The 25,420-nt window shown below is 53.0% G+C and overlaps 1 long non-coding RNA gene across 1 annotated transcript in view; it reads left to right on the plus strand.

The window, feature by feature from the left end:
• LOC140387763 (uncharacterized) overlaps positions 1–12,443 on the plus strand; it is a 30,816-nt gene extending 18,373 nt beyond the window's left edge. Inside the window, exons 3-4 of the long non-coding RNA XR_011934007.1 lie at positions 1,641–1,846; positions 11,284–12,443. This is a non-coding gene — a long non-coding RNA (uncharacterized lncRNA). The remainder of the gene's footprint in view (positions 1–1,640; positions 1,847–11,283) is intronic.
• Positions 12,444–25,420: the final 12,977 nt, after the last annotated feature.

Genomic DNA, 25,420 nt, shown 5'->3' on the forward strand with positions numbered 1-25,420 from the left:
TGGGGGGGTGCCAGGGAGTTGGTCGCGACGGGGGTCCACGGAGCCCAAGGGGCTGCCGCGCGGTCGGGGCCGTAGGCGCGGGCGTTTAGCGAGGCCACATCAAGGGAGGCCGCAAGGGCCCGTGCCTCTGAGAGTCCTAGCGATTCTCTTTCTAAAAGTCTCTGACGAATTTGGGGAGAGTTCATACCTACCACGAATGCATCACGAATTAGCATGTCCGTGTGTTCGATCGCGTTCACTGGCGGGCAGTTGCAGCCTCGTCCCAAAATCAGCAGCGCGCCGTAGAATTCGTCGAGCGATTCTCCGGGAATTTGCCGTCTCGTCGCGAGTTGGTGGCGCGCGTAGACCTGGTTCACGGGCCGAACGTAGATGCCCTTCAGCAACGCGAGCGCCGTCGGGAAATCCTCTGCGTCTTCTATTAGTGAGTAAATTTCTGGGCTTACCCTCGAATGCAGGACCTGCATTTTCTGTTCTTCCGTGATCCGGCCGGGGGCCGTTCGGAGGTAGCCTTTGAAGCATGCTAGCCAGTGTTTGAACACGGCCGCCGAGTTCGCTGCATGGGGGCTGATCCGCAGGCACTCCGGGGCGATCCGGAGCTCCATAGTCTTTTAAGCTCGCTTTAATAAATTGTAGCGCACAATGACTTACTCGAGACGAGAAGCGATGAAGTCTATCTAGGCTTTATTAAGTGAGACTTGTCCCCAGCAGCTCAGCAACAGATTGAGGCTGCGGGGGAAGCTCAAGTTCTTATACTCCGCCTTCAGGGCGGAGCCAGAAGTCGGCAGATCCAACCAGGACCCGGGACCTGTCAGCCAATAGCCTCTCGGCTTCACAGGTACCACATTACCCCTAATACATACCACCACACTCTCTATCTATTCCTGTGCTGTACCTGTCCTGGGAGTGTTTGATGGGGACAGTGTAGAGGGAGTTTTACTCTGTATCTAACCACGGTGTAGAGGGAGCTTTACTCTGTATCTAACCCTGTGCTCTATCTGTCCTGGGAGTGTTTGATGGGGACAGTGTCGAGGGAGCTTTACTCTGTATCTAACCCCGTGCTGTACCTGTCCTGGGAGTGTTTGATGGGGACAGTGTTGAGGGTGCTTTACTCTGTATCTAACCCCGTGCTGTACCTGTCCTGGGAGTGTTTGATGGGGACAGTGTAGAGGGAGCTTTACTCTGTATCTAACCCCGTGCTGTACCTGTCCTGGGAGTGTTTGATGGGGACAGTGTAGAGGGAGCTTTACTCTGTATCTAACCCCGTGCTGTACCTGTCCTGGGAGTGTTTGATGGAGGCTGTGGGTTACCAACATTGTAGAGAGCCTTTATTTGGTAACACCGTAAAAAAAAATCAGAAAGATCTGTTAGTAAATCTGGTAGTACCAGGTATTGCGGTACCTGAGAGGCCGGCGCCATTGGTTAAGACCCTGGAGTCTACCATTGGCTGTATGACGTAGCTCCGCCCTGAAGGCGGGGTATAAGAGATGGAGCCGTCCCAGCAGCCTTCACTTTCTGTACCGAAGCTGCTGGGGTAAAGTTCTAGTGCATTAAAGCCTCAGTTACTGATTACCTACATCTCAAGTGTAATTGATTGCGCATTAGTAAAATTCTTGTAACTTCTTTCTTTTATCTTAATGAAGGTTACAGAATGGTCGTGGTGAAACAAAAGTCCCTGTCAAATTTAAGAGTTTTGAACTTCTGCCAGAAGGGTTTATGGATGGTGATGCGCCAGAAGGAACGTCCTCATTGACATCAATGCCTCCACGCATTTCCCAGGTCCTGAATTTCAATCCTGTTTTGGTGTTGAACATCGCTTTCCCTAGAAACCGGATAGATGTCTTGGGAGGTGAGATACCGGAACAGAACCATTTGGCCCTGGAAACCACATTGTTAACTCATCTGGTAGCTTAAATAATAGCAACACTAATTAATGTAAATGGAGCTTTACTCTGTATCTAACCCCGTGCTGCACCTATCCTGGGAGTGTTTGATGAGGACAGTGTCGAGGGAGCTTTACTCTGTGTCTAACCCCGTGCTGTACCTGTCCTGGGAGTGTTTGATGGGGACAGTGTCGAGGGAGCTTTACTCTGTATCTAACCTAGTGCTGTGCCTGTCCTGGGAGTGTTTGATGGGGACAGTGTAGAGGGAGCTTTACTCTGTATCTAACCCCGTGCTGCACCTATCCTGGGAGTTTTTGATGGGGTCAGTGTAGAGGGAGCTTTACTCTGTATCTAACTCCGTGCTGTGCCTGTCCTGGGAGTGTTTGATGGGGACAGTGTAGAGGGAGCTTTACTCTGTATCTAACCCCGTGCTGCACCTATCCTGGGAGTTTTTGATGGGGTCAGTGTAGAGGGAGCTTTACTCTGTATCTAACTCCGTGCTGTGCCTGTCCTGGGAGTGTTTGATGGGGACAGTGTAGAGGGAGCTTTACTCTGTATCTAACCCCGTGCTGTACCTGTCCTGGGAGTGTTTGATGGGGACAGTGTAGAGGGAGCTTTACTCTGTATCTAACCCCGTGCTGTACCTGTCCTGGGAGTGTTTGATGGGGACAGTATAGAGGGAGCTTTACTCTGTATCTAACCCCGTGCTGTACCTGTCCTGTGAGTGTTTGATGTGGACAGTGTAGAGGGAGCTTTACTCTGTATCTAACCCCATGCTGTACCTGTCCTGGGAGTGTTTGATGTGGACAGTGTAGAGGGAGCTTTACTCTGTATCTCACCCCGTGCTGTACCTGTCCTGGGAGTGTTTGATGGGGACAGTGTAGAGGGATCTTTACTCTGTATCTCACCCCGTGCTGTACCTGTCCTGGGAGTGTTTGATGGGGACAGTGTAGAGGGAGCTTTACTCTGTATCTCACCCCGTGCTGTACCTGTCCTGGGAGTGTTTGATGGCGACAGTGTAGAGGGAGCTTTACTCTGTATCTCACCCCGTGCTGTACTTGTCCTGGGAGTGTTTGATGGGGACAGTGTAGAGGGAGCTTTACTCTGTATCTCACCCCGTGCTGTACCTGCCCTGGGAGTGTTTGATGGGGACAGTGTAGAGGAAGCTTTACTCTGTCTCTAACCCCGTGCTGTACCTGTCCTGGGAGTGTTTGATGGGGACAGTGTAGAGGGAGCTTTACTCTGTATCTAACCCCGTGCTGTACCTGTCCTGTGAGTGTTTGATGTGGACAGTGTAGAGGGAGCTTTACTCTGTATCTAACCCCGTGCTGTACCTGTCCTGGGAGTGTTTGATGGGGACAGTGTAGAGGGAGCTTTACTCTGTATCTAACTCCGTGCTGAATATTACCAGTGCAACAAGGAATGAGACTCTGCTGGACCTGGCTATTGGAAATTCGATTGGTTGATGTATATCATATGTCGGTCGGAGAACATTTAGGGCGGTGAGGAGACTAAGGGTGTATTCTTTTAGAAAATAGATATAGATGAAGGCTTCTATTGATAAGCTGCTGGAGCCACAGACGGCCCAGGGGGGTGGCGAGCCGAGAGGCTCGACAAAAGATCTCTGACAATGAGGACGAGATCTTAGGCCTGGCAGTAAAGGTGGAGGCGCACGAGCCACTCCACAAAAAATGGCAGGAGCGGTTCGAGGAGATGGAGAATCGGTCGAGGCGGAAGAATCTGCGGATTCTGGGCCTCCCGGAGGGGCTGGAGGGTCCGGACGTGGGGGCCTATGTGGTGACCATGTTGAACTCGCTGATGGGAGCGGGGTCCTTCCAGGGGCCCCTGGAGCTGGAAGGGGCCCATAGAGTGTTGGCGAGGAGGCCCAAGGCTAACGAGCCTCCGCGGGCGGTGCTGGTGCGGTTCCATCGGTTCGTCGATCGGGAGTGTGTGCTCAGGTGGGCCAAGAAGGAGAGGAGCAGCAGGTGAGAGAACGCGGAGGTTCGGATATATCAGGACTGGAGTGCGGAGGTGGCGAAGAGGAGGGACGGGTACAATCGAGCGAAGGCGGTGCTGCACAGGAAGGGGGTGAAGTTTGGCATGTTGCAGCCGGCGCGATTGTGGGTTACCTACAAGGACCGGCCATTATTTTGAGTCTCCGGAGGAGTCGTGGGCCTTTGTTCAGGTCGAGAAGCTGGACACAGACTGAGGGTCGGGATGGGCGATTGGGGACTGCGATGGATATGTTATGCCTATTTTTGGTTCGGTAGGGGGGTGCCCTTTGCATTGTTTTGGGTTTCTTTTTCTCTTGTGTTTTTCTCTTTCGGGTTGGGGAGGTGAATGGGGCGGGTTCGGCACTGTTTTGGTTGGTGGCGGGGCCTGGTGGGTGGAGAGCGCGGGCTTTTTTCCCATGCCGAAGATTGGGGGGGGGGGGCGGGGCGGGGAAGCGAGGATTGTTTCCCCCGCTTAGAACGGAGAGGGGAGGGGGAGAGCCTGTGGATGGGGAGCGGGAGAGGAGGGTGTGCCACACAATGGGAGGAGTCGAAGGGGAGGCGGGAGTGGCCGGGGTCAGCAGGAGGGGTGGGGGGGAGGGTGGAGGGGGGGGAGGGGAGGGCTGGGGGGAGGGGTGGTGTGGGGGTGGGTGGAGGGGTGGGTGGAGGGGTGGGGGAGGGGTGGGGTGGGGGGGTGGGTGGAGGGGTGGGGGGGTGGGGGGGGGAGGGCTGTGGGGAGGGGAGGGGGAGGGGTGGGGGGAGGGTGGAGGGGTGGGGGGGAGAGGGGGGAGGGGTGGGGGGGTGGAGGGGTGAGGGGGGGAATCGAGTTGCTGCTGCTAAGGTCAAGGAGGAGCTGGAGCGAGTGGGGGGGGGGGTCGAGACGGGGGTATGCCGCTGTGGGGAACGGGCCGGGTGTGGGGTGTGGGCGCGTGGCTGGCCGAGGAGGGGTCATGGCTAGTCGGCGCGGGAGAGGGGCGGGTAGCCCCCTGATCCGGCTGATAACCTGGAATGTAAGGGGACTGAATGGGCCGGTTAAGTGGGCCCGCGTGTTCGCGCACCTGAAGGGGCTCAAGGCGGATGTGGTTATGCTCCAGGAGACACACCTGAATGTGGCAGACCAGATAAGACTGAGGAAAGGGTGGGTAGGTCAGGTGTTTCACTCGGGGCTAGATGCCAAAAATCGCGGGGTGGCGATCTTGGTGGGAAAGAAGGTGTCGTTTGAGACATCGAGCATTGTGGCAGATAATGGCGGTAGGTACATAATGGTAAGTGGTAGGTTGCAGGGAGAGAGGGTGGTACTGGTCAATGTGTATGCCCCGAACTGGGACGATGCGGGTTTTATGCGGCGTATGTTGGGTCGGATCCCAGACTTGGAAGTGGAGGACCTGATAATTGGGGGAGACTTTAACACGGTGTTGGATCCGGCACTGGATCGCTCCAGGTCTAGGACGGGTAGGAAGCCGGTGGCGGCTAGAGTGTTGAGGGGATTTATGGACCAAATGGGAGGGGTGGACCCTTGGAGATTTGCAAGGCCGGGGCCTAGGGAATTTTCATTCTTCTCACATGTCCATAAGGCTTATTCTCCAAATCGACTTTTTCATTTTGAGTAGGGCGCTGATAGCGAGAGTAGAGGATACCGAGTATTCGGCAATAGCCATTTCGGACCACGCCCCGCATTGGGTGGACTTGGAGATGGGGGAGGAGAGGGACCAGCGCCCGCTGTGGCGCTTGGCGGTGGGGCTGTTGGCGGACGAGGAGGTGAGCGAGCGGGTCCGAGGAAGTATAGAGAGGTACTTGGAGACCAACGACAACGGGGAGGTCCGAATGGGGATGGTATGGGAGGCACTGAAGGCGGTGGTGAGGGGAGAGCTGATCTCCATTAGGGCCCACAAGGAGCGGAGGGAGCGGGGGGGGAGAGGGAGAGGCTGGTGGGGGAGATGGTGAGGGTAGACAGGAGGTATGCGGAAGAGCCTGAGGAAGGATTGTTGAGGAAGAGGCGCAGCCTCCAGGCCGAATTCGACCTGGTGACCACCAGGAAGGCGGAGGTGCAGTGGAGGAAGGCCCAGGGGGCGGTCTACGAGTATGGGGAAAAGGCAAGCCGGATGCTGGCGCATCAGCTTCGGAAGCGGGACGCAGCTAGGGAGATCGGGGGAGTTAAGAACAGGGGAGGGAGTGTGGTGCGGAGTGGAGTTGGCATCAATGGGATCTTCAGGGACTTCTACGAGGAATTGTACCGGTCCGAGCCCCCACAGGAGGAGGGAGGGATGGGCCGTTTCCTGGACCAATTGAGGTTTCCAAAGGTGGAAGAGGGACTGGTGGCGGGACTGGGGGCCCCGATTGGGCTGGAGGAGCTGATCAAAGGGATAGGAAGCATGCAGTCGGGGAAGGCACCGGGGCCGGACGGTTTCCCGGTCGAGTTCTATAAAAAATATATGGACCAGTTGGGCCCGCTGTTAGTTAGGACCTTTAATGAGGCAAGGGAGGGGGGGGCTTTACCCCCGACAATGTCCCGGACACTGATCTCCTTGATCCTGAAGCGGGACAAGGATCCTCTGCAGTGTGGGTCTTACAGACTGATTTCCTTGCTAAATGTAGATGCCAAGGTGCTGGCGAAGGTCTTAGCCACGAGGATTGTGGATTGTGTGCCGCAGATCATCCATGAAGACCAGACGGGGTTTGTGAAGGGGAGACAGTTGAACGCGAATGTGCGGAGGCTTTTGAACGTTATCATGATGCCGGTGAGGGAGGGGGAGGCGGAGATAGTGGTGGCGATGGATGCTGAGAAAGCCTTCGATAGGGTAGAGTGGGGGTACCTGTGGGAGGTGCTGAAGAGGTTCGGGTTTGGGGAGGGGTTTGTCAGGTGGGTTAGGCTGTTGTATGAAGTCCCGATGGCAAGTGTGGCCACAAATAGGAGGGGGTCCGAGTACTTTCGGTTGCACTGAGGGACGAGACAGGGGTGTCCCCTGTCCCCCCTGCTCTTCGCACTGGCGATTGAACCCCTGGCTATGGCACTGAGAGTCGAGGAACTGGAGGGGGTTGGTGCGGGGTGGGGAGGAGCATAGGGTGTTGCTTTATGCGGACAACCTGCTGCTGTATGTGGCGGACCCAGTGGGAGGAATGCCAGAGGTAACGAGGATCCTTAGGGAATTCGGGGACTTTTCGGGGTGCAAGCTCAATATGGGGAAGACCGAGCTGTTCGTAGTTCAGCTAGGGGACCAGGAGAGGGGGATTGGCGAGCTCCCACTAAAAAGGACGAAGAGGAGCTTCAGATATTTGGGGGTCCAGGTGGCCAGGAGCTGGGGGGCCCTGCATAGACTTAACTTTACAAGGCTAGTGGAGCAAATGGAGGAGGAGTTCAAGAGGTGGGACGCGTTGCCGCTGTCCTTGGCGGGTAGGGTGCAGTCATTCAAAATGACGGTGCTCCCAAGGTTTTTGTTCCTGTTCCAGTGCCCCCCTGTGTTTATCCCGAAGGCTTTTTTCAGGCGGGTTAACAGGAGTATAATGGGGTTTGTGTGCGCGCGAGGGACTCCGAGGGTGTTCCTGGAGCGGAGTAGAGATGGGGGGGCTGGCGCTGCCCAACCTCTGTGGGTACTACTGGACCTCCAATGCGACGATGGTGCGCAAGTGGGTGATGGAGGGGGAGGGGGCTGCATGGAAGAGGCTGGAGACGGCGTCCTGTGTGGGTACAAATCTGATGGCGCTGGCAACGGCGCCGCTGCCGCTCCCTCCAAGGAGGTATACCACGAGCCCGGTGGTGGTGGCGGCCCTCAAAATTTGGGGGCAGTGGAGGCGGCATAGGGGGGAACTTGGGGCCTCGGCGTGGACCCCATTACGGGGGAACCACCGGTTCGCCCCAGGAAGAACAGGTGGAGGGTTTTCGGGGTGGCACAGGGCAGGGATACGAAAGTTGGGGGACCTGTTTGTGGACGGGAAGTTCGCGAGCTTGGGTGAGTTGGAGGAGAACTATGGGCTCCCCCCCCAGGGAACACCTTCAGGTACTTACAGGTAAGGGCGTCTGCCAGGCGGCAGGTGGTGGAATTCCCGCGGCTACTGCCACACACAGTACAGGACAGGGTGCTGGCGGGGGGGGGGGGGGGGGGGGGGGCAGGGGGGTGGGGGGGGAGATCTCGGAAACTTACCAGGTGATGCAGGAGGAGGAGGAGGCCTCGGTGGTGGAGTTGAAAGGTAAGTGGGAGGAGGAGTTGGGAGAGGAGATCGAAGAGGGGACGTGGGCAGATGCCCTAGGGAGGGTGAACTCTTCCGCTTCGTGCGCGAGGCTCCGCCTCATACAGTTTAAGGTGCTGCACAGGGCACACATGACCGTGACAAGGATGAGCCGGTTCTTTGGGGGTGAGGATAGGTGTGTTAGGTGCTCAGGGAGCCCAGCAAACCACACCCATATGTTCTGGGCATGCCCAGCGCTGGAGGAATTTTGGAAGGGCGTAGCGAGGACGGTGTCGAGGGTGGCAGGATCCAGGGTCAGATCGGGCTGGGGGCTCGCAATATTTGGGGTGGCAGAGGAGCCGGGAGTGCAGGAGGCAAAAGAGGCCGGAATTCGTGCCTTTGCGTCCCTGGTAGCCCGGCGGAGGATTCTCCTTCAGTGGATAGATGCGAGGCCCCCAAGCGTGGAATCCTGGATCAGCGATGTTATTTACACTGGAGGGTCTGAGGGGGTGTATACACCTGTTGTGTTAAGTCGGGGTGTTAATGTTAATTTATTATTTATGTACAGGGGGGGAGGGTTTGGGGGGTTGCTTTTTTAGATTGTGTTTTGTACTTAACCCCTGTTGGGTTCTTTTTTCTTTCTCATTTTGTTATTGATATTTTATGAAAACCTTTAATAACAATTATTTAAAACAAAACAATCAAACACAACACTACCCCCCCCCCCCCCCCCCCCCCCGAAAGCTGCTACTGCCGACACTTTAAATTAAATTTCCCCGAGAAAGTTGACGAGCGGCTGCCCCCTCCGGGTGAACCCTAACATTGACCCTCTTGAGGCAAACTTTATTTTCTCCAGGCTGAGTAACCCAGCCATGTCGCTGACCCAGGTCTCTACACTCGGGGGGTTCGGGTACCTCCACAATAACAGGATCCTTCTCCGGGCTACCAGGGAGGCAAAGGCCAGAACGTCGGCCTCTTTCGCCCCCTGCACTCCCGGGTCTTCCAACACCCCAAAGATCGCCACCTCTGGACTCGGACCACCCGCATACCTAGCACCTTGGACATTGCCCTGGCAAACCCCTGCCAGAACCCTCCAAGCTTCGGGCATGCCCAAAACATGTGGACATGGTTTGCTGGGCTTCCCGCACACCTCGCACATCTGTCTTCTACCCCGAAAAACTTGCTCATCCTCGCCGCCGTCATGTGTGCCCGGTGTACCACTTTAAACTGTTTAATCTTATCTGATCTGTGACCTTCAGATGTGTCCCCTGGAGCATTGCCACGTCTGCCTTTCGTCACTTTAAATGCATGAACACGCTTGCTCCCTTCACTGGCCCATTCAGACCTCTCATGTTCCAAGTTATCAGCCTGGACGGGGGGATACCACTGCCCCCCCCCCCCTCCCCTGCCGACTAGCCTTCACCCTTTCTTGGCCAGCCCCGAGCCCGCGCCACCCCCCGCTTCCCTGGGTACCCCTTTAAGCAGCAGCCGCCCCCGACCCTCCTTTTATTCCCTGAGGAAAATTTCTCCCTTGCCCGCAGTGCAGCCATCCCCCCCCCCCACCCCCTCTCCCCCAAACACCAGATACCCAATCCCCCAAATCAAACACCAGCTCAACACTAAGTCACCCTACCCCCTCGCCACGCTTCCGAGAGTCAGCTGATCTATGCTGACCCCGATAACCCCCGTCCCTGGCGCCGGTCAGACTATCACCCTATTGTTCGGGCCCCTCTCCCCAGATAGAAAAAAAACTATTTACAAGATCACATTCCCCCGTAAGTAGACATCAGCTCTCCCAAAGCCATTAGCATAACCATATACCCCCCCCCGTATCAACCGTCTTCTGAACAAAGCACCCTCCAACCGTCCCCCCCAACCCGCTCTCGCGCACATGGCTAACCACAATCTTGTATTAAAACAGAACACAATTACAATCCGCCGCCTCCTCCCATCTTCGAAGCATTAAGTGTCTCTTAACTCGAGTCCAACTTCTTCTCTTTAATAAATGTCTGGTGACTCAAAATACTAGTGTCGGTCCTTGTGCGTTACCCACAGTCTCGCTGGGTGTAACACCCCAAACTTCACCCCCTTCTTAAAGAGGGTCGCCTTTGCCCGGTTGGACCCTGCACGTCTATTGGCCAACTCCGCACCCAGGTTCTGATAGATGAGCACCTCACTATTCTCCCACTTGCTGCTCCGTTCCTTCTTGGCCCATCGCAGGACGCGCTCCTTGACTGAAAATCGGTAGAAATGGACCACCGTGGCTCTTGGCGGGTCGTTCGCCTTGGGCTTCCGTGCGAGGGCTCTGTGCGCTCCATCCAGCTCCAGGGATCGAGGGAAGGCCCCCGCTCCCATCAACAACTCCAGCATACTCGCCACATACGGTCCCGCATCTGATCCCTCAATACCTTCAGGAAGGCCAACGATTCTTAAATTCTGCCTCCTGGTTCTGTTCTCCAGCTCCTCCTGCATCTGCTTGTGGCAGTCCTCCAGCACCTCCACCTTATGCTCCAACACAGTTATCTCGTCCTCTTGGTTGGAGAGTTTTAATTCGATCACCTGGATCGCTTTCCCCTGGGCTGCCTGAGTCACGACCATTTGGTCGATCGATGCTTCCATCGGGTCAAGCGTACCCCTTTTCAGCTCGGCAAAGCAACTCTTAAAATACTCCATCTGTTGCTCCTTTGGCCAGTGAGCCGCCGCTCCCTGGTCCTTGCCGTCTGCCCTGCTTTGCCGCACTAAGCTCCCCTCGCTTCCCTCTATCGCGACTAATTTGTTTCACACGGCCACTTATGGTCCAGGTATCCATGCACCGGGGGGGAAATCCGCCTTACTGATGCTAACTCCACCGATTTATTCCATAAAGCCCACAAAAATCCAGAAGGAAAGGTCCGAAAGTTCGATTTAGGCGGGAGCTATCGAATGTGCGACCTACTCCTCCATGGCCGCCACCGGAAGTCCGTAGATATAGATATCTTCATGGCAATTTCAAAACGTTTAAAAACTGGTGCTGAAATGACGTACTGAAATTGCTGAAGCTTGGTCTGTCCATGACAGAGGAACATCGAAACGTAGAAGATAGGAGCAGGAGGAGGCCGTTCGGCCCTTCGAGCCTGCTCCGCCATTCATCACCATCATGGCTGATCATCCAACTCAATAGCCTAATCCTGCTTTCTCCCCATAACCCATGATCCCATTCGCCTCAAGTGCCATATCTAACTGCCTCTTGAATGTATTCAATGTCTTAGGCTCAACTACTTCCTGTGGTAGTGAATTCCACAGGCTCACCACTCTTTGGGTGAAGAAATGTCTCCTCATCTCTGTCCGAAATGGTTTACCCCGAACGCTCCGACTATGAACCCTGGTTCTGGACACATCTACCATCAGGAACATCCTTCCAGTTAGAATTTTGTACGTCTCTATGAGATCCCCCTCATTCATCTGAACTCCAGCGAAAACAATCCTAACCTGGTCAATCCTGAACAAAAGGGGCTCCAATGGCAGTATCACTGAAACCGGCACCTTGTTATCTCTGAAGAGACACTAACAGCCCTGTGGGCTGCAGAGAACAAATTCAAAGAGAACTATAAAAACTTCATCTGCATTTTCCTAAGTCAGACTGGCCAACTGGTATTGATCCATCTGCTCGGACAAAGGACTCCGCAATCTTCCTTAGCACAGTGGGCTAAACAGCTGGCTTGTAATGCAGAACAAGGCCAGCAGCACAGTTCAATTCCCCTACCAGCCTCTCTGAACAGGCGCCGGAATGTGGCGACTAGGGGCTTTCCACAGTAACTTCATTTGAAGCCGACTTGTGACAATAAGCGATTATTATTATTAATGGTTAGCACATTTAACCATCTGGGGAACTCAGACAGAGGAACAACAGCCTTTGTCAAAGATACTGTGAAGAGGTGGGAGTCATCCAACATGAACCTCTAGCTGGCGGAACCAATAGAATTGCCTCGCTGTACTTCAAACTCAGTCTACCAGTTTACCATCTGCAAGCAGAAGCACAGGTCAGGATCTCTGCTTAAATTGGATGCCTGGCCCCATGTACATTGTTTCAATGGGAAATTCTGTACCATTACCCACAAGACTGATTTATCTATGCATGCCTGTCACCTCTTGTGCAGTCAACACCATTGGAAAAGTGAATTATACAACATTGCTTATCAGCTTGCCAACCTCCGTGAAGGAGGACCTCATTTGGACTTTGATTCCGGGCACTGGACACACATGAAAAGATAATTATTTTCTCTGCAGTCTTTGCCCTGAAAATCTTTACTTCCTCTACCCTTCTTTTATTATATATGAATGCAAAAGAGGCAACGTTGCAACTCCACCTACTTCACTTGAGAATGTGCAAATAAACTAACCCTGTAAGTTTATCCTATCGAAATGAAATGAAAATCGCTTATTGTCACAAGTAGGCTTCAATAAAGTTACTGTGAAAAGCCCCTATTTTGGGTTTGCTGTGGAATCATTCATAAAATATTGGATCACACCAAAAATTAGGGGTTGAGAAACGCGCTACCACTCAGAAGGAGCAGAATAAATCAAAACACCTTTCTGTTTATAGGCGGGTGTCGGAGGAGAAATCAGGAACATTTAAAATAACCCTCCTCTTGTCCGTAACAGGGGACAGTGATCATTGCATCATATGTTTTAGGCTGACTATGGAAAGGGCAAAGAATAATCCAGAGTAAAAAGTAAGTTAACTGGGGAAAGCCAACTTCAATGGGATGGGAATGGATCTGGGCCCAATAAATTGGAGTCAAAGGTTGGGGGGTAGCTGATTAATGGCTTAATTTCAAACAAGAGATAATTCAGGCCCAGTCAAGTTATACTCCCTCGAAAGGGAAGTGTAGGACAAACAAATCCAGAACTTCCAAAGGAGATAGAAATTAAGATCAAGAAAAAGTGTGCATGTGATAGGTGTCAGGTAGAAAATGAAATTGGAAACCAGGCTGAATACGGAAGGCTCACGGAGAGGGGAAGAAGCACATTCGAGAATCAAAAAGAGAGCATGAAAAGAGACTGGCAGTTAACCTAAAAGGAAATCCCAAAGTCTTTTATAACGACAGATATGGTAAAAGGATAGTAATGGAGGAGCAGGGCCATGTGGTGGCTCGAGGTGACACCATGCGGACAGTACTAATGAAGAACAAAGTGTTTATTGGAAACTAACAGGGGTAACGTATGTACAGGCACAGACTCTCTAATATAGGTGTTCACACTCTGGCTCCTGGGTTCATTCTGACCAGAACCCCGCTCTCCGAGATTGGCACTGATCCCTCATTGCTCCCACACGTGGTCCTGAGCCAGGGCACATGGACTGATAGGGAACACCCCTTAAAGGAGCTGTCCTACCACACAGCCTTCCCCTCAATTCCACGTAAGTACAAACAGGCAATTTACAATAATTATATACAAGACAAGGCTGAGAGTCCAAACAGTCCATCAGGGCATTAATCCATCAGGAGATTTCCTGGGTCTCGTGAACTATCTTAATCCATAAGACCATAAGACATAGGAGCAGAATTAGGCCACTCGGCCCATCGAGTCTGCTCCGCCATTCAATCATGGCTGATATTTTCTCAGCCCCATTCTCCTGCCTTCTCCCCATAACCCCCCGATCCCCTTATTAATCAAGAACTTATCTATCTCTGTCTTAAAGGCACTCAGTAAATTGGCCTCCACAGCCTTCTGCGGCAAAGAGTTCCACAGATTCAACACCCTCTGGCTGAAGAAATTCCTCCACATCTCTGTTTTAAAGGATCATCCCTTTAATCTGAGATGGTGTCCTCTGGTTCTAGTTTTTCCGACAAGTGGAAACATCCTCTCCACGTCCACTCTACCCAGGCCTCACAGTATCTTGTATGTTTCAATAAGATCCCCCCTCATCCTTCTAAACTCCAACAAGTACAGACCCAGAGTCCTCAAACATTCCTCATACGACAAGTTCTTAATTCTAGGAATCATTCTTGTGAATCTCCTCTGGACCTTTTCCAAGGCCAGCACATCCTTCCTTAGATATGGGGCCCCAAAACTGCTCACAATACTCCAAATGGGGTCTGACCAGAGCCTTATACAGCCTCAGAAGTACATCCCTGGTCTTGTATTCTAGCCCTCTTGACATGAATGCTAACATTGCATTTGCCTTCTTAACTGCCGACTGAACCTGCACATTAACCGTAAGAGAATCATGAACAAGGACTCCCAAGTCCCTTTGTGCTTCTGCTTTCCAAAGCATTTCCCCATATTGAAAATAGTCTATGCCTAGATTCCTCCTTCCAAAGTGCATAACCTCACACTTTTCCACATTGTATTTCATTTGCCACTTCATTTCCCGCTCTCCTAGCCTGTCCAAGTCCTTCTGCAGCCCCCCTTGCTTCCTCAATACTACCTGTCCCTCTACAGATCTTTGTATCATCTGCAAACTTAGCAACAGTGCCTTCAGTTCCTTCTTCCAGATCATTAATGTATATTGTGAAAAGTTGTGGTCCCAGCACAGACCCCTGAGGCACACCACTAGTCACCGGCTGCCATCCTGAAAAAGACCCATTTATCCCCACTCTCTGCCTTCTGCCAGTCAGCCAATCCTCTATCCATGCCAGGATCTTACCCTGAACATCATGGGCTTTTAACTTATTTAACATTTTTCTATGCGGCACCTTGTCAAAGACCTTCTGGAAATCTAAATAAATCATGTCCACTAGTTCTTCTTTGTCCAACTTGCTTGTTACCTCCTCAAAGAACTCTAACAGATTTGTCAAACACGACCTCCCTTTGACGAAGCCGTGCTGACTCAGTCCTATTTTACCATGCACTTCCTAGTACTCTGCGATCTCATCTTTAATAACAGACTCGAAAATCTTACCAATGATCCAAGTCAGGCTAACCGACCTATAATTTCCCGTCTTCTGCCTCCCTCCCTTCTTAAACAGCGGTGTTACATTAACCACTTTCCAGTCCTCTGGGACCCTTCCTGCCTCCAGTGATTCCTGAAAGATCATGACTAATGCCTCACAATTTCCTCAGCTATCTCTTTTAGGACCCTGGGGTGTAGTCCATCCGGTCCAGCTGATTTATCCACCTTCAGATCTTTCAGTTTCCCCAGAGCCTTCTCCTTAGTGATGGTCACTGCACTCATCTCTGCCCCCTGGTTCTCCTGGAGCTCTGGCATCCCACTAGTGTCTTCCACTGTGAAGACTGATGCAAAGTAACTATTCAATTCATCTGCCATTTCTTTGTTTCCTATTATTACTTCTCCAGCCACATTTTCTAGTGGTCCAATGTCTAATTTTGCCTCTCTCTTACCTTTTACATGTTGAAAAAAATCTCTTCCTAAATTCCCTTATATTACTAGCTAGCTTGCACTCATACTTCATCTTCTCCCCCCTTATTGCTTTTTTAGTTATCCTCTGCTCGCTTTTAAAGGCTTCCCAATCCTCTGGTTTCCCACTAATCCTCGCCACTTTGTATGCTTTTTCTTTAGCCTTTATGCTGTCCTTGACTTCCCTCGTCGGCCATGGATGCCTTGTCCTCCCCTTAGCATGTTTCCTCCTCCTTGGGATGAATTTCTGTTGTGCCTCCCTAATAACCCCCAAAAACCCCTGGCATTGCTGTTCCACTGTCTTCCCTGCGAGGCTCCTTTTCCAATCAACTCTGGCCAGCTCCTCCCTCATGTCTTTGTAGTTACCCTTATTTAATTGTAATACCGTTACATCTGATTGCAGCTCCCTCTCAAACTGCAGGGTAAATTCTATCATATTGTGGTCACTGCTCCCTAAGGGTTCCTTCACCTTAAGTTCCCTAATCAAGTCTGCCTCACTATACATCACCAAATCTAGAATTGCCTATTCCCTAGTGGGCTCTGTCGCAAGCTGCTCCAAAAAAACATCTCTTAGACATTCCACAAATTCCATTTCTTGGGATCCACGACCCACCTGATTTTCCCAGTCCACCTGCATATTGAAGTCCCCCATGATTATTGTGATATTGCCTTTTTTACATGCCTTTTCTATCTCCTCATTTATTTTCTGCCCTACATCCTGACTACGGCTAGGGAGCCTGAACATAAGTCCCATCAGGGTCTTTTTACCTTTGCGATTCCTCAACTCTACCCACAGAGATTCTCTGCCTTCTGATCCTATATCGCTCCTTGCTATCGACATAACTTCATTCCTTACTAACAATGCAACCCCGCTCCCTTTGCCCATCTGCCTGTCCTTTCGAAAGGACACATATCTTGGATATTTAGATCCCAGCCCTGATCCCCTTGCAGCCACGTCTCTGTGATGCCCACAACATCGTACTGGCCAATTTCAATGTGCGCAACAAGCTCATTGACCTTGTTCTGCATACTGCGCACCTCAATCAATCCCATAGGGTGCAGCATCGCAGGAACTGTCCCATCCCATAGGATGAAGCATCCCAGGAACTGTCCCATCCCATAGGATGAAGCATCCCAGGAATTGTCCCATCCCATAGGATGAAGCATCGCAGGAACTGTCCCATCCCATAGGATGAAGCATCACAGGAACTGTCCCATCCCATAGGATGAAGCATCCCAGGAATTGTCCCATCCAATAGGATGAAGCATCGCAGGAACTGTCCCATCCCATAGGATGAAGCATCGCAGGAACTGTCCCATCCAATAGGATGAAGCATCACAGGAACTGTCCCATCCCATAGGGTGCAGCATTACAGGAACTGTCCCATCCCATAGGATGAAGCATCACAGGAACTCTCCCATCGCATAGGGTGAAGCATCGCAGGAACTGTCCCATCCCATAGGATGAAGCATCACAGGAACTGTCCCATCCCATAGGACGATGCATCACAGGAACTGTCCCATCCCATAGGGTGAAGCATCGCAGGAACTGTCCCATCCCATAGGATGAAGCAACACAGGAACTGTCCCATCCCATAGGGTGAAGCATCGCAGGAACTGTCCCATCCCATAGGATGAAGCAACACAGGAACTGTCCCATCCCATAGGGTGCAGCATCGCAGGAACTGTCCAGTGCCATAGGGTGAAGCATCACAGGAACTGTCCCATCCCATAGGGTGAAGCATCGCAGGAACTGTCCCATCGCATAGGATGAGGCATCGCAGGAACTGCCCCATCCCATAGGATGAAGCAACGCAGGAACTGTCCGTTCCCATAGAATGAAGCATCACAGGAACTGTCCCATCCCAGAGGGTGAAGCATCGCAGGAACTGTCCCATCCCATAGGGTGAAGAATCACAGGAACTGTCCAGTGCCATAGGGTGAAGCATCGCAGGAACTGCCCCGTCCCATAGGGTGCATCATTGCTGGAAGTGTCCCGTACCATAGGGTGCAGCATCACAGGAACTGTCCCATCCCATAGGATGAAGCATTGCAGGAACTGTCCCATCCCATAGGGTGCAGCATCGCAGGAACTGTCCCATCCCATAGGGTGAAGCATCACAGGAACTGTCCCATACCATAGGGTGAAGCATCACAGGAACTGTCCCATACCATAGGGTGTAGCATCGCAGGAACTGTCCCATCCCATAGAATGAAGCATCACAGGAACTGTCCCATCCCATAGGGTGAAGCATCGCAGGCACTGTCCCATCCCATAGGGTGAAGCATCGCAGGAACTGTCCCATCCCATAGGATGAAGCATCACAGGAACTGTTTCATCCCATAGGATGAAGCATCACAGGAACTGTCCCATCCCATAGGGTGTAGCATCGCAGGAACTGTCCCATCCCAGAGAATGAAGCATCACAGGAACTGTCCCATCCCATAGGGTGAAGCATCGCAGGCACTGTCCCATCCCATAGGGTGAAGCATCGCAGGAATGTCCCATCCCATAGGGTGCAGCATCGCAGGAACTGTCCCATCCCATAGGGTGAAACATCGCAGGAGCTGTCCCATCCCATAGGGTGAAGCATTGCAGGAACTGTCCCATCCCATAGGGTGCAGCATCGCAGGAACTGTCCAGTGACATAGGGTGAAGCATCGCAGGAACTGTCCCATCCCATAGGGTGCAGCATCGCAGGAACTGTCCCATCCCATAGGGCGAAGCATCGCAGGAACTGCCCAGTGCCATAGGGTGAAGCACCGCAGGAAATGTCCCGTCCCTTAGGGTGCAGCATCGCAGGAACTGTCCCATACCATAGGGTGAAACATCGCAGGAGCTGTCCCATCCCATAGGATGAAGCATCGCAGGAACTGTCTAGTGCCATAGGGTGAAGCATTGCAGGAACTGTCCCATCCCATCGGGTGCAGCATCGCAGGAACTGTCCCATCCCATTGGGTGAAGCATCGCAGGAACTGCCCAGTGCCATAGGGTGAAGCACCGCAGGAAATGTCCCGTCCCATAGTGTGCAGCATCGCAGGAACTGTCCAGCGCCATAGGATGAAGCATCACATTAACTGTCCCATCCCATAGGGCGAAGCATCACAGGAACTGTCCCATCCCATAGGGTGAAGCATCGCAGGAACTGTCCCGTCCCATAGGGTGCAGCAACGCAGGAACTGTCCAGTGCCATAGGATGAAGCATCACAGGAACTGTCCCATCCCATAGGGTGAAGCATCGCAGGAACTGTCCCATCCCATAGGATGAAGCATCACAGGAACTGTCCCATCCCATAGGGTGAAGCATCGCAGGAACTGTCCCATCCCATAGGATGAAGCATCACAGGAACTGTCCCATCCCATAGGATGAAGCATCACAGGAACTGTCCCATCCCATAGTGTGAAGCATCGCAGGAACAGTCCCATCTCATAGGGTGAAGCATCGCAGGAACTGTCCCATCCCATAGTGTGAAGCATCGCAGGAACAGTCCCATCTCATAGGGCGACGCATCGCAGGAACTGTACCATCCCATAGGGTGAAGCATCGCAGGAACTCTCCCATCCCATAGTGTGAAGCATCGCAGGAACAGTCCCATCTCATAGGGTGAAGCATCGCAGGAACTGTCCCATCCCATAGGGTGCAGCAATACAGGAACTGTCCCATCCCATAGGATGAAGCATCACAGGAACTGGCCCATCCCATAGGGTGCAGCATTACAGGAACTGTCCCATCCCATAGGATGAAGCATCACAGGAACTCTCCCATCGCATAGGGTGAAGCATCGCAGGAACTGTCCCATCCCATAGGATGAAGCATCACAGGAACTGTCCCATCCCATAGGATGAAGCACCACAGGAACTGTCCCATTACATAGGATGAAGCATCACAGGAATTCTCCCATCCTATAGGGTGAAGCATCGCAGGAACTGTCCCATCCCATAGGGTGAAGCATCGCAGGAACTGTCCCATCCCATAGGATGAAGCAACGCAGGAACTGTCCCATCCCATAGAATGAAGCATCAAAGTAACTGTCCCATCCCAGAGGGTGAAGCATCGCAGGAACTGTCCCATCCCATAGGGTGCATCATCGCTGGAACTGTACCGTACCATAGGATGCAGCATCACCGGAACTGTCCCATCCCATAGGGTGAAGCATTGCAGGAACTGTCCCATCCCATAGGGTGCAGCATCGTTAGAACTGTCCAGTGCCATAGGGTGAAGCATCGCAGGAACTGTCCCATCCCATAGGGTGAAGAATCACAGGAACTGTCCCATCCCATAGGGTGCAGCATCGCTGGAACTGCCCAGTGCCATAGGGTGAAGCATCGCAGGAACTGTCCCATCCCATAGGGTGAAGAATCACAGGAACTGTCCCATCCCATAGGGTGCAGCATCGCTGGAACTGCCCAGTGCCATAAGATGAAGCATCACAGGAACTGTCCCATCACATAGGGTGAAGCATCGCAGGAACTGTACCATCCCATAGGGTGAAGAATCACAGGAACTGTCCCATCCCATAGGGTGCAGCATCGCTGGAACTGCCCAGTGCCATAAGATGAAGCATCACAGGAACTGTCCCATCACATAGGGTGAAGCATCGCAGGAACTTTCCCATCCCAAAGGATGAAGCATCATAGGAACTGTTCCATCCCATAGGATGAAGCATCACAGGAACTGTCCCATCCCATAGGGTGAAGCATCGCAGGAACTGTCCCATGCTGTAGAATGAAGCATCACAGGAACTGTCCCATCCCATAGGGTGAAGCGTCGCAGGAACTGTCCCATCCCATAGGGTGAAGCATCGCAGGAGCAGTCCCATCCCATAGGGTGCAGCATCGCAGGAACTGTCCCATCCCATAGGGTGAAACATCGCAGGAGCTGTCCCCTCCCATCGGATGAAGCATCGCAGGAACTGTCTAGTGCCATAGGGTGAAGCATCGCAGGAACTGTCCCATCCCATAGGGTGAAACATCGCAGGAGCTGTCCCATCCCATAGGATGAAGCATCGCATGAACTGTCCAGTGCCATAGGGTGAAGCATCGCAGGAACTGCCCCGTCCCATAGGGTGCAGCATCACAGGAACTGTCCCATCCCATAGGGTGAAGCATCGCAGGAACTGTCCCACCCCATAGGGTGCAGCATCGCAGGAACTGTCCCATCCCATAGGGTGAAACATCGCAGGAGCTGTCCCATCCCATAGGATGAAGCATCGCATGAACTGTCTAGTGCCATAGGGTGAAGCATCGCAGGAACTGCCCCGTCCCATAGGGTGCAGCATCACAGGAACTGTCCCATCCCATAGGGTGAAGCATCGCAGGAACTGTCCCATCCCATGGGGTGCAGCATCACAGGAACTGTCCCATCCCATAGGGTGAAGCATCGCAGGAACTGTCCCATCCCATAGGGTGAAGCATCGCAGGAACTGTCCCATCACATAGGGTGAAGCATCGCAGGAACTGTCCCATCCCATAGGGTGCAGCATCACAGGAACTGTCCCATCCCATAGGGTGAAGCATCGCAGGAACTGTCCCATCCCATAGGGTGAAGCATCACAGGAACCGTCCCATCCCATAGAGTGAAGCATCGCAGGAACTGTCCCATCCCATAGGGTGAAGCATTGCAGGAACTGTCCAGTGCCATAGGGTGAAGCACCGCAGGAACTGTCCTGTCCCATAGGGTGCAGCATCGCAGGAACTGTCCAGCGCCATAGGATGAAGCATCACATTAACTGTCCCATCCCATAGGGCGAAGCATCACAGGAACTGTCCCATCCCATAGGGTGAAGCATCGCAGGAACTGTCCCATCCCATAGGGTGCAGCATCGCAGGAACTGTCCCATTACATAGGATGAAGCATCACAGGAATTATCCCATCCTATAGGGTGAAGCATCGCAGGAACTGTCCCATCCCATAGGGTGAAGCATCGCAGGAACTGTCCCATCCCATAGGGTGAAGCAACGCAGGAACTGTCCCATCCCATAGAATGAAGCATCAAAGGAACTGTCCCATCCCAGAGGGTGAAGCATCGCAGGAACTGTCCCATCCCATAGGGTGCATCATCGCTGGAACTGTACCGTACCATAGGATGCAGCATCACCGGAACTGTCCCATCCCATAGGGTGAAGCATTGCAGGAACTGTCCCATCCCATAGGGTGCAGCATCGTTAGAACTGTCCAGTGCCATAGGGTGAAGCATCGCAGGAACTGTCCCATCCCATAGGGTGAAGAATCACAGGAACTGTCCCATCCCATAGGGTGCAGCATCGCTGGAACTGCCCAGTGCCATAGGGTGAAGCATCGCAGGAACTGTCCCATCCCATAGGGTGAAGAATCACAGGAACTGTCCCATCCCATAGGGTGCAGCATCGCTGGAACTGCCCAGTGCCATAAGATGAAGCATCACAGGAACTGTCCCATCGCATAGGGTGAAGCATCGCAGGAACTTTCCCATCCCAAAGGATGAAGCATCATAGGAACTGTTCCATCCCATAGGATGAAGCATCACAGGAACTGTCCCATCCCATAGGGTGAAGCATCGCAGGAACTGTCCCATGCTGTAGAATGAAGCATCACAGGAACTGTCCCATCCCATAGGGTAAAGCATCGCAGGAACTGTCCCATCCCATAGGGTGAAGCATCGCAGGAGCAGTCCCATCCCATAGGGTGCAGCATCGCAGGAACTGTCCCATCCCATAGGGTGAAACATCGCAGGAGCTGTCCCCTCCCATCGGATGAAGCATCGCAGGAACTGTCTAGTGCCATAGGGTGAAGCATCGCAGGAACTGTCCCATCCCATAGGGTGAAACATCGCAGGAGCTGTCCCATCCCATAGGATGAAGCATCGCATGAACTGTCCAGTGCCATAGGGTGAAGCATCGCAGGAACTGCCCCGTCCCATAGGGTGCAGCATCACAGGAACTGTCCCATCCCATAGGGTGAAGCATCGCAGGAACTGTCCCATCCCATAGGGTGCAGCATCGCAGGAACTGTCCCATCCCATAGGGTGAAACATCGCAGGAGCTGTCCCATCCCATAGGATGAAGCATCGCATGAACTGTCTAGTGCCATAGGGTGAAGCATCGCAGGAACTGCCCCGTCCCATAGGGTGCAGCATCACAGGAACTGTCCCATCCCATAGGGTGAAGCATCGCAGGAACTGTCCCATCCCATAGGGTGCAGCATCACAGGAACTGTCCCATCCCATAGGGTGAAGCATCGCAGGAACTGTCCCATCCCATAGGGTGAAGCATCGCAGGAACTGTCCCATCACATAGGGTGAAGCATCGCAGGAACTGTCCCATCCCATAGGGTGCAGCATCACAGGAACTGTCCCATCCCATAGGGTGAAGCATCGCAGGAACTGTCCCATCCCATAGGGTGAAGCATCACAGGAACCGTCCCATCCCATAGAGTGAAGCATCGCAGGAACTGTCCCATCCCATAGGGTGAAGCATTGCAGGAACTGTCCAGTGCCATAGGGTGAAGCACCACAGGAACTGTCCTGTCCCATAGGGTGCAGCATCGCAGGAACTGTCCAGCGCCATAGGATGAAACATCACATTAACTGTCCCATCCCATAGGGCGAAGCATCACAGGAACTGTCCCATCCCATAGGGTGAAGCATCGCAGGAACTGTCCCATCCCATAGGGTGCAGCATCGCAGGAACTGTCCAGTGCCATAGGATGAAGCATTACAGGAACTGTCCCATCCCATAGGGTGAAGCATCACAGGAACTGTCCCATCCCATAGGATGAAGCATCGCAGGAACTGTCCCATCACATAGGGTGAAGCATCGCAGGAACTGTCCCATCCCATAGGATGAGGCATCGCAGGAACTGTCCCATCCCATAGGGTGAAGCATCGCAGGAACTGTCCCATCCCAGAGGGTGAAGCATCGCAGGAACTGTCCCATCCCATAGGCTGAAGAATCACAGGAACTGTCCAGTGCCATAGGGTGAAGCATCGCAGGAACTGCCCCGTCCCATAGGGTGCATCATCGCTGGAACTGTCCCGTACCATAGGGTGCAGCATCACAGGAACTGTCCCATCACATAGGGTGAAGCATCACAGGAACTGTCCAGTGCCATAGGGTGAAGCATCGCAGGAACTGTCCCATCCCATAGGGTGAAGAATCACAGGAACTGTCCCATCCCATAGGGTGCAGCATCGCTGGAACTGTCCAGTGCCATAAGATGAAGCATCACAGGAACTGTCCCATCACATAGGGTGAAGCATCGCAGGAACTTTCCCATCCCATAGGATGAAGCATCACAGGAACTGTTCCATCCCATAGGATGAGGCATCACAGGAACTGTCCCATCCCATTGGGCGAAGCATCACAGGAACTGTCCCATGCCATAGAATGAAGCATCACAGGAACTGTCCCATCCCATAGGGTGCAGCATCGCAGGAACTGTCCAGTGCCAATAAGGTGAAGCACCGCAGGAACTGCCCCGTCTCATAGGGTGCAGCATCGCAGGAACTGTCCAGCGCCATAGGATGAAGCATCACATTAACTGTCCCATCACATAGGGCGGAGCATCACAGGAACTGTCCCATCCCATAGGGTGAAGCATCGCAGGAACTGTCCCATCCCATAGCGTGCAGCATCGCAGGAACTGTCCAGTGCCATAGGATGAAGCATTACAGGAACTGTCCCATCCCATAGGGTGAAGCATCGCAGGAACTGTCCCATCCCATAGGATGAAGCATCGCAGGAACTGTCCCATCCCATCGGGTGAACCATCGCAGGAACTGTCCCATCCCATAGGGTGAAGCATCGCAGGAATTGTCCCATCCCATAGGGTGCAGCATCACAGGAACTGTCCCATCCCATAGGGTGAAGCATCGCAGGAACTGTCCAGTGCCATAGGGTGAAGCATTGCAGGAACTCTCCCGTCCCATAGGGTGCAGCATCGCAGGAACTGTCCCATCCCATAGGGTGAAGCATCGCAGGAACTGTCCAGTGCCATAGGGTGAAGCATTGCAGGAACTCTCCCGTCCCATAGGGTGCAGCATCGCAGGAACTGTCCCATCCCATAGGGTGAAGCATCGCAGGTACTCTCCCATCCCATAGGGTGCAGCATTGCAGGAACTGTCCCATCCCATAGGGTGAAGCATCACAGGAACTGTCCCATCCCATAGGGTGCAGCATCGCAGGAACTGTCCCATCCCATAGGATGAAGCATCGCAGGAACTGTCCCATCCCATAGGGTGAAGCATCGCAGGAACTGTCCCATCCCATAGGATGAAGCATCGCAGGAACGGTCTCATCCCATAGGATGAAGCATCGCAGGAACTGTCCCATCCCCTAGGATGAAGCATCGCAGGAACTGTCCCATCCCATAGGATGAAGCATCACAGGAACTGTCCCATCGCATTGGGTGCAGCATCGCAGGAACGGTCCCATCCCATAGGATGAAGCATTGCAGGAATTGTCCCATCCCATAGGATGAAGCATCACAGGAACTGTCCCATCCCATAGGGTGAAGCATCGCAGGAACTGATCCATCCCATAGGGTGCAGCATCGCAGGAACTGTCCAATGCCATAGGGTGCAGCATTCCAGGTGCTGTCCCATCCCATAGGGTGAAGCATCGCAGGAATTGTCCCATCCCATAGGGTGAAGCATCGCAGGAACTGCCCAGTGCCATAGGGTGCAGCATCACAGGAACTGTCCCATCCCATAGGGTGAAGCATCGCAGGAACTGTCCCATCCCATAGGGTGAAGCATCGCAGGAGCTGTCCCATCCCATAGGGTGCAGCATCGCAGGAACTGTCCAGTGCCATAGGGTGAAGCATCGCAGGAACTGTCCCATCCCATAGGGTGCAGCGTCGCAGGAACTGTCCCATTCCATAGGCTGAAACATCGCAGGAACTGTCCCATCCCATAGGGTGAAGCATCGCAGGAACTGTCCCATCCCATAGGGTGAAGCATCGCAGGAACTGTCCCATCCCATAGGGTAAAGCATCGCAGGAACTGTCCAGTGCCATACGGTGATGCATCGCAGGAACTGTCCCATCCCATAGAGTGAAGCATCTCAG

The sequence above is a fragment of the Scyliorhinus torazame genome, chromosome 13, assembly GCF_047496885.1.
Source record: "Scyliorhinus torazame isolate Kashiwa2021f chromosome 13, sScyTor2.1, whole genome shotgun sequence".
Taxonomy (NCBI): domain Eukaryota; kingdom Metazoa; phylum Chordata; class Chondrichthyes; order Carcharhiniformes; family Scyliorhinidae; genus Scyliorhinus; species Scyliorhinus torazame.